Below are 9,838 nucleotides of genomic sequence, written 5' to 3' on the forward strand. Positions count from 1 at the left end.
AAATTTCTCCTGGAGGAATTCAATCCAAAAATCTAACTCACATGTGTTGACTCTCTTTTCTGCTGGAGGAACGTGTCTCTCTTAACCAGGTACAGAAGGTGTCACAAGCAGCTAGTTTAATACCTAACACTGACATTGGCTTGGGAATGTGTGTAAAATACCCAGAGCAGTGTTTCAAAGACATTTTGAATGGTGTAATTTTTGTCCATCTCACAGGACATACTACCAGAAGAAACTACACCAAGCTCCTTTTGAAATCTCCAACTAAATGCTTGAACATGCAACACTGCTAGTGCTGAATACCCTCTTTGCATACATTTTTGCATAAGAAGTTTCTATACACCTATGTAGTTCTCTTGAATCAAACAATATCACTACCCAGAGTTTAAATTCTGGATTCCTTGGCCAGATTTCTATTCTTTGAGAGTATATAGCAGTCTTCTAGCTGGTATTAATAAATAAATGTAATATTTTACACTAGAAAAAATAGCTAAAGTCAGAAAATTTCAGTTCATACAGCATAAATAGCTGACATTTCTGTCACCTGCAGCTTCCTGAAGATTGATACATTTGGGGTTTTTATATTGCAAGATAAGCTTCATAAAACTGTATTAGAGAAAGAATGGAGAATGAAGGCAAATATGGATTTTGCAATTACATCTGAGCATAAATCAGCTTGCTTCATATTGCTTCCAAGTTTTCTGTTCCCTTATTTTGGATAAAATGAGCTAGTTTAAACACAAACTAATGCAATTTTGAAGAAAAATGATTGTTCTTTGATTTTTGTGTTTTGATAAAAGTGATGCAGTTTTTAAACAATCTGATGTTCAACCTGAATACTTGGGCTATTTCAAGGGAATGTACAACAGCTAACCTTTCACCACCAGAATTTAAACTTGAATTAATACCTTCATCCAGGCTGTCAGAATGTGAATGGAGCATGTTTTACAAGATCCTAAAAGTAGGCTACAAAAATGCTGCTTTCCTAACTCCATTTGATTCAAATGGATTCCTATGTAGTATTTTCAGAATTCCTCACCACAGTTAGTTTTGCTCTGGAATCTGATAGCCAGTTGCTTTTTCAGCTGAAGCAAAACAAAATAAACAATACAAAATTGTCCTCAAAATGAACACTGACAATAAAAGCCCAGCTGCTGTAAGAAGAAGCTGTTAATTCTTACTGGTGTGGGAATAAATCACAAACTCTAAAGGGCTTTCCTAGGATACATCCAGAGAGGAGTGGGAGGACAGTCATTGCCTTCCTTTACTTAGGCAGCATGAGAAGGACATCTCAGCCAGATCTTGGACATGAAATTTCTTCCCACTAATGAGAACTATTTTTAAAGCACTTAGAATGTTTTGTTAGCTATAGCAATAATAATGGAGTTATTAATATAGCATCACTCTGTCTAGACAGATCTATATCTAGCTGAAAATGATGAGAACAAAAAGAAGAGAAACAGATTTATTTCTGAATTCAAACATCTCTAATTCCAAAAGTTTCACTGAGTTCCCACCACCCACCATGCTGAAATGACACTAGTGTACAAGAAGTTGGCAGAACATGATGCTTATGGCAAGCGTGCACCGTTACTTTTTTGGATTGCACCAAGGACTCACTACCATGTTTAGCAGCCAGGGCTCAAAGGTTGCTCAAAGGCCAGAGCTGATATCAAAAGTCAGGTGGCCCAGTTACACAAATAGAACTAGAACTTGCTGTGAACCAAACACGTGTCCCCAAATGTGAGAAATGTATTTGTAAAGGATTCTCAAAACCTGACTGAATGCTCACACAGTCTTGTACATCTGTATGTAAACTCTGAGATAATGTGTGCTGACTTAGAAAGGCCATGGAATAGAGATGACATTGTTGTGAGAGAGAGATTGAACTAGTTTCAAAGTTTCAAAACAAGTTTCAAACTATGGCTTTGCAAAAAGACGACAAAAATTAGAACTTTGAAAGATGCATTGTAGCATGACCCCGTGGAGTTAAATAATGGATGATTGGTGTTAGAGGTGTTAGCAGAATTGTGTGGCAAAAGCTAATAGGCTGAAAAACATTTATAAGGTATTGTAATTTATAAGGTATTGTATCCAGAAAACAGATTGGATTCTGATAGAATGACATTGAGTTTTACATCTCTTGTGTCTCACCCTTCTATGAGACTGATAATGGAATAAAATCTTTTAAATTGATGCACCTCTCAGCTGCCCCGTCTCTGTAGAGCTGGGAGTTTCCAACCCCCAGACTCCTGCAGATCAGCACAACTCACCTGTCCTGTTCCCTCTGGAAACCTATGGGCCTGTACCTTTGCACCACAGGCCAAGCAGCCTTGCAACCTTTCATCCTTCCAGTTCAAGCAAGTGCTCAGTTCCCCCTGCAGCACCCACATTCCCTCCTGCTCCCGGTAATCTCTTACAAACCTGTGCCATGTGTGACCACCCACCCCCAGAGATGTCCAATTCCTTCCTTTGCTTGAGAAGCTCTTCCTCTGGGAGGAGCTCCCTCAAGTCAAGCAGCTGCCTCAAACTTTCATGTACAGCAAACTGCCTTCTTCTTGCCTAAGGTGCTGTTTTCCCCCTACCACCTACCAGGTTCATGGTTTAACACTTATCCAGGATAAATTATAGCTCTCATGTAGTAACAGCATTGTGCAGTTTTTATACCATGTATTGTCTGGCATTGGGAATTTGGGTAGCTCCTGAATGACAAAAATGATTCCCCAGACTAACTCTCACTCATTGAACCTTTCATTCTTTTCCTAATGTTAAAATGTGCTTTTCAACATTTTTTCAGGATTTTGTAGGTCTTCCATTTTTTTTCTGCTAGAATGTCAAATGCTTCAACTCCACTGAAAGTAGAGACCATGACTGCAATGCTGACCATTTTTCTTTTAGTGGTTCATAACACTCCTCAGGCACAGTGCAACTCTGTGGAAATATTCAGTGGTTTTCCATATTTCTGGATGTTTTAAACTCTGCTTATTACTGTAATTTATAACTCTTGTATTTCCATCAGTGAAAAAGGTCTTGAGAAAATGTGCTTGCAGAGTTCCTCATTGGGAGAGGAATAAAGAGGGAAATACTGGGTATCAGTAGGGGTGGCAGTGTTTTACTGCAGTGAAAGCATCATGCTATGGTTATATCCTTGATCCCAAACTTGGAAACTGCACAAGGGTCTTCTACTAGCTCAATCCAAGTTCCCAAATCCTTAAATCCCCCAAACCTGTATCCCAGCAGATATCACCCAGCCAGCAATCTCATCTTCTCTGACCTCTATGTACCAAGGCCTTTCCATTCATTATCAGTGTACTCCAGTGCTATTGATGCTTTTTCTTTGCCAGGTCACTCCAGACTCCTGAGATGATGTCTTGAAGCTTTCTCCTCCACTGTGTCCTGGATGCTCATCTGTAAGTTCCTTATTTCTGTCTACATTCAAATCCTTTTCCACCTGTGCATTCACCCCATTAACCTCCCTCCCCATTCCAAGTCTCTGTGTCTGTAGGAACAATTACTGACAGGTCAATTTATGTTTATAAAGCTATGGATTTATGAACCTTCCCCATGTCCTCTTTCATTCCCTTGGATGCTAGTGCCTGCTAGCTGTCTGAATGTATCCCCTTTCTTGGATCTGCCCTCAGAAATAAGCATGCCCCAGCCCTTGTTTCTGGCAGATCTCTAAGAAAACCTGGACACTGGCTGCAGTAATCAAAAATCTGCTCAGAGGGCAAAGGAAAACAAGAGAAGTCGGGATGAAGAGTCCATGTAGAGCCCTGTAGGAACTGCTGTCCTTCAGTTCTTGATTTATTTTACCCCTGGTGCACACTTTGCTCTTGGTTCTGTAATCACTCAGAGCAAGAAGGTCAGCTCCTAAAGGCCCACTTAAATCAGCATCTGTGGTCTAACTGATCAGCATTACATAAGATGAATTTGAGCATAACATAACCGGTCCCAACTGAAAGGTAAATTGCTGCACAGCATATGCAAAATACATGATCATGTGAAAGATGAACAAATTGCTTGGCTTCCTTCTCCAGTTCTGTAATCTCTTCCATGTGGGAACATCTCTGTCCTCATTCAGATCCCTCATGGCCTCCATGGAGTTCTGTCCCTTCCTGCTGTGGCTCTGGCCATGAAGCAGCAGCATTTGACACGATCCTTGAAATGACTTTTCTGAATCTCTTGTTTCCATAGGGTGTTTTGTGAGGCTTTAATGAGGCTGAGGGAGAAGCAGAATGAACAGGAAGAGAGGAACCTGGGTTTGTGCCAGAACATGTGGTGGATAGTAGTAATATGATTTCTAAAATGGAGGTGTTGCAGCCAATGAGCTCAGTATTTCCCATATTAATGAATTTTAAGGTTGGCAAGAAGCTGCTTAGACAAACACAAGAAGCGTAACTAGGAAGGATAAGAAATACTCTGTTAATATTACTCTCCCCACCCATACTTGTATGTACACAAAACCCCCTCTGTTTATTTTAAATTCTCCTCAGATTAAACAGTGAGATGACTTTAAATGACCAGTTTGGCGGCAGTTTGGAAATATTATATCCAGAGAGAATTTTATTCCCAAACTGAATTATATGTAGCAAAGTGCAAGTTAATAATTTGGCCATGAAAGAAATAATAAGATTAAAAAGTATTTCTTAGTATCAGTCAGCCATATGTATTCCAGAACAATTAGTGGTTTTGATTATTTGGATGAGGTTCCTGTGTTGGCACTTGCTGGGAATACAGCAAAGTGGCAGTGAAAAAGAGTAGTATAAAATTTTAATTCTCTTGATACTGTCCAGAGTGGCAATATTTTTTCCCCTGAGTTATTGACCTAAACATCTATTTTGATTTTGTTGAATCCTGAAAGGGATGATGCTTTAGACTTTTTTTTTTTTTAACTAAAAATGAGTTGAAACACTAATTTTCCCAGGTTTTTTAGCTTTCCAAAGCCTGCTGAAAGGAGACAGTATTTGTTTATACCAGACTCTTCAATTTTTTGAAGGTTTCCATTGGAACTACTGTAGAAAGATAAAATGTTTTGCACATTTACTACTGTATATTCTGTTGTAGTTCTAACTTCAACACCAATATATTTCCTTTGCATTTGTGCTTTGAATTGGTTTCACTGATGAAGACACAATAAATTATACATAAAAGAAAGTGATCTTCTAAGATGATGTTCATTAGGCAGTTCTAACTTGTAACGCATCAGAAACCATATGCTTTGTGCATTGGCTCACAGCTGTAAAACTGACTTGAAATTACCAAATGAAGGCTTGGTGCCAGTTTCCAGTGAAACCAATGACAAAATTTCATTTATTTTGATGGTTCAGAGCGAACTGTGCAATATTCACAACTACAAATTAAAAGTTTTTGGTTTTGAGCCAGTCTCATTTTTCCTTCTGCAGGTTTGTAATGCTGAAAATATAGGCAAACCCCCTTCCCCCTTTTTTAGTGTATGAAGATATTAAAAAATCTAGTCTGTTTTTCAGTCATTTTAGTCCCTTCTGTTTTTTCACTGCAAACCAAGTAACTCAGGGCAGTCAGGCTATAAGGAAAAGGAGACTGAAGTGTCAAGTGTTTCTGGTCACACCTCAAGTGATACAGAGAGCAGCATGCCTGTGTGAGCCCTCATAGCGTCTCAGGGGGTTGGAGGGGCAGGTGCTGTCCATCAGTGTCCATGACATTGCCAGACATACCATTCCACTGCAGATTCCATTCGTAATCTGACCGTGAGCTCAGGTTGTAAAAGGAGAGACCATTTACTTTGTGGGGAGAGGGCTGTTCAAGCACCAAAGGGGCATTTTGGGAAATGATCTCACCCTTTGTTAAAAATCCATGTAATTTATTAATATCATTGCTCTATATTGTATGGAACTGTCTGTCATCTGCACTAGGACAAAACTTGTAACATGCCTCCAAATTAATGGTGGAAGGCTTCCAAACTGTTGAAGGGATTTCTGAACATACATCCTTTTGTTGAGGATGTATGTTCAGAAAGAAAAGTGTGTGAGTGGTATCTCTTTCATGCTTCTCTTTTTTGCTTTCCCAACTTTTAAAAGATTTCTGCCCCTTTTAACCTTAGAAAAGAGGCTAGGCTTATGTCTTGTAGACATAAGTGTTCACTGTCTAAGAAGTTTGAGCCTCTTAGCAGGGAGTTCATGCTGGACTTCAAGTGAAAACCTATCCATAATCCTGGAATCATCATGAAGCAGAGCATGTTTGAGGCATTTACAGCCTCCTGGCATTGTTGCTGAGGGACAAATTCAAATGGCTGATCTGCCAGGCTTGTCAACACCTTTGAAATGTGCTGCCTCGCCTGGTCCCTCAAAAGACACCTTGGAGAGAGACAGGGAGCCAAAGTGACAGACAAAGCCAGAGTCCGCCTACTTGTCGCATTTTCTCCCCTTGTTTCCTTTCCTATTTTATAATTGCCTTTCTTTTGGCTTGTTCTTATCCCAACACTAATGTTGTAATATTGGTAAGTGGTTTAATTAGAAGATTTATTAACTTGTGTTTTTAATCTTTTTACTGAGAAAAAGTACCAACAACTGAACATCAAAATAAAAGCTATTACACAATCCAATAGTTGGGTGCAGTCTGTCCCCTTTGAATTCCATGGCTAAATTCCCATTTGCTTTCATGGGAGCCTATTAAGGAACTAGCTAATGTTATTTTGTAATATGTATGCCACATGGGGTCTCAATTTAGTCACTTAACTAAAGGCACCCAAACAAGTGGCCTTCATTTTATTGCTGTGAATGACTCAAGTAACTAAAGGGGAAGACAAGTGCCTAATTTTAGTATGTCCACAGTTGAATATGGTAACCACAGTCCAGTACCATAACATCATTTATATGGGTTGGCATTTATCAGTCACACTGGGAATGGCTTAATAAAGAGTGCTTCAAAAACACTTCTGTTGTGTATATCCCATAAATCTAAAGTAAAAGCAGATAGCAAAGGAAAGTAAAAGCAGATAGCAAAGCAAAGAAGTAAATATGGAACAAAAATATGGGATTAGCTTGGCAAAAATAAATTAATACCTGTCTGAGGCTTTGTTCATGTTAGTAATTAATACCTTTTTTCAGTTAATTTTTAATATTTCAAATAATTAATGTCTTAAAAATATAAAGCAATTTAAACTGTCATCAGAGCTGGGATAGGGCTTGTCTGGGGCAGCATTCTGCAATTTGGTGAAAATCCAAGTGCTTAATTTAGAGCAAAAAGAGTTCAATGCACTTGGTTATTAAACACAAAGCTATAAACAAGTGCTGCAATATTTGGGAGATAATGACCTCCAACATCACCTAATTTTTAAAAATTAGGTTTCCAAGCCACAGTAATATAAACTAAGATACTTGGAATTTACAAAGCCATTGTTTGCTCTTTTCATAGGATGAATATTAGAATTTCTCTTGTCTGTTTGAGGATTAAGGCCAAATCTGATTTTTTGTTACACCTTTGTAAAGAAGAATTGCAAGTTCCACTGGTTTTAAAAAACTGTATATATTCAGAAAGTATGGGTCTTTATAAGAATAGATGTATAAGTATCTCCTGGCTTTAAGTGTTAATCAACATATGCATCACACAGAGCATATGCATATGCCTGTCTCTTGAGACCACATATTTTATTCCTTTAGCACTTTGGCGTGTGAGCTTTGTGATTTATGCACATATATATAATGAGAAAAGTCTCATAATGTTTCCCTTCTCAGTGACACAATTGTGCTGGAGTTCTTTGCTTTTTGACAGCTTTCAGTGTGTGATTATGGGTTAGGCTTCTTTTGGTAAGCCCTGAACTATTCTTCATTTCCCCTGGGGAGCTGTGTACAGCTTCTGCATATTTATCTCAGCTCTCCATTTTTCATTTGAATCTTCTCAAGAAAGTGACAGAATTACTTCTGGCTTCTACTTAGTGGTGTGCAAGATGCCTTTATTGTTTAGGAGAAAGGCATATTCCAGACTTTTCTAGTGTCCACCTTTCAAGCCTCAATCTTACAGGATGGGAGATCCTAATCTTCAGAATTATCTCTGCCAGTGGTCTTGCTTTGACCTTGTTTGGGCCTTCAAAACCTACATATGCTTGGTCAGGTTATATCATACTACTTCAACAGAAGATTTTGTCCAGCAAAATTTGGTAGGTCTTGAGAAGATTCCTTCACCCTAAAAACCTTTGTTGAACTCTTCCTTGTTCTTTTTTGCTGGTAACCCCAGAATCAAGGCACCAGTAAAATTTGCCAGGAAAATGATTCCAAGAAAAAGGTACTAACCATATTCTGTGTCTTTGTCCCAGGAGATGTCTGGGTCCTAGCAGGTTGACCGTGTCACTGTTGTCACGGTAGCAAGTCCACTGTGAGTAACGCAGTCTTTATGGGTAGTGCCAAGTGGTTATGTATTGTGAGTAACACAATCTTTTGGGATAGTGCCAGGTGGTTGGAAGCAATCTCTGTGTTGTCACGATTGCTGGGACATGGCACAAACCCAGGCCCTTTACCACTGACACGGTGAATGTCCTCAACCCTTTGGGCATCTGTCTCCTGCACCAGCTGTCTGAACTTGACATGTTAAGAGCACATTTCCCTCATTAGCCCCAAGATCCAAACCAAGATTTCAGTACCAGCAGAAGTTCCTTTGTTTCTCCTCTGAATAAAAAGTGCATTTTATGAGAGGCAATGAGTGCAAACAACCATGGGTGGGCAGAATGTCTGTTGGAAGCTCGTTCTTCAGCAGAGACAATGCGTTTCTGCATTGCTGCTGGGTCTTTTGATAGGCTTCAGAAAGAGCAGAAGAAAAGGAGTTCTTGGCCCTTAGTGATAACTGCCTAAGTTTCATTCCTGGAAATATGTGGCATGTATCAGGATGAACACTTACACTCCTTTCAGACACCAGCTTGACATGTTCTGCTGCTGTGGCTGTTTTGTTGTCTTTTACCCTTCTCCAGGAACAAGTCAAACCCTGGATGTTATTGAAAAGACTAGTGTGCCTTTTCATAATTGATTAATTGAGTAAGACTTGAAGCTGGTGCTAATGACCTTCACTTACATCCTTTCTATGAACCTGCAGCAACTTCCTTGCTGACATATCTGTCAAAGATGTGTTTATTATTGAATAGTGCTTCCTTTGGAAGGATAAAAGAAAGTTTTTCTATCATATCCATTCTTCATGGGAAGTTTCTTTCAAGATCTATCCTTATTTCTGGGTCAGAATTCCATCTCAGTCAGAAACTTAAATTTTGTCAATTATTAATGTCTTTCCTCCACACATTGAATGCTAGTAAAGCGCTGCCTTATTTCTTGTTTCTCTTCTTAGTTCAGATTTCTGACAGGATAAGAAATTCCAGGTGTTTTCTGAGGCTCTTTCTGTCAGCAGCTTAATGATCTGGAGATGTTGTCATCTTTGTGTGCAGACTGTTCATATAGATGAGAGGCTGTCATGGCCTGTTTTGAGACTGCAGTCAGGACTGCACCCATGATTGGAGAGAATGCCACTAGCTCTTCAGCTAAGTGGGTGGTAATGTTGGGAAATTTCACCTTCCCTGTCATCTGATGAGCATTCATGTGGTGCTCTTTTCAATTTCATGAGATCCCTGGCCATCCGGGAGCATCTGGGAATGGTGCTGCACTTGGCAGTGTTCTTGCAATTTTTCTTGGTATGAAGAACTTCCATTACCTCTCTGGGGTAAATATGCAGCCTTCCTCTGGGCTCATGTTGTGTCAATATACATGTGTGCAACCACTGAAGTAGAAAACCAGCTTATTTAAAAGTAAGATTTTTTTTCTAAGTATGTGTAGAGATTTTCTGCTTGCAGTGGACATGAAGAAAGACAAAGAATAACCTTTTC

General features: G+C 39.2%; 1 long non-coding RNA gene across 1 annotated transcript in view; it reads left to right on the forward strand.

Moving 5' to 3' along the window:
• LOC135448598 (uncharacterized) overlaps positions 1 to 3,410 on the forward strand; it is a 75,614-nt gene extending 72,204 nt beyond the window's left edge. The window contains exon 8 of the long non-coding RNA XR_010440515.1: positions 3,345 to 3,410. This is a non-coding gene — a long non-coding RNA (uncharacterized LOC135448598). The remainder of the gene's footprint in view (positions 1 to 3,344) is intronic.
• Positions 3,411 to 9,838: the final 6,428 nt, after the last annotated feature.

The sequence above is a fragment of the Zonotrichia leucophrys genome, chromosome 5, assembly GCF_028769735.1.
Source record: "Zonotrichia leucophrys gambelii isolate GWCS_2022_RI chromosome 5, RI_Zleu_2.0, whole genome shotgun sequence".
In the NCBI taxonomy this organism is placed as follows: Eukaryota; Metazoa; Chordata; class Aves; order Passeriformes; family Passerellidae; genus Zonotrichia; species Zonotrichia leucophrys.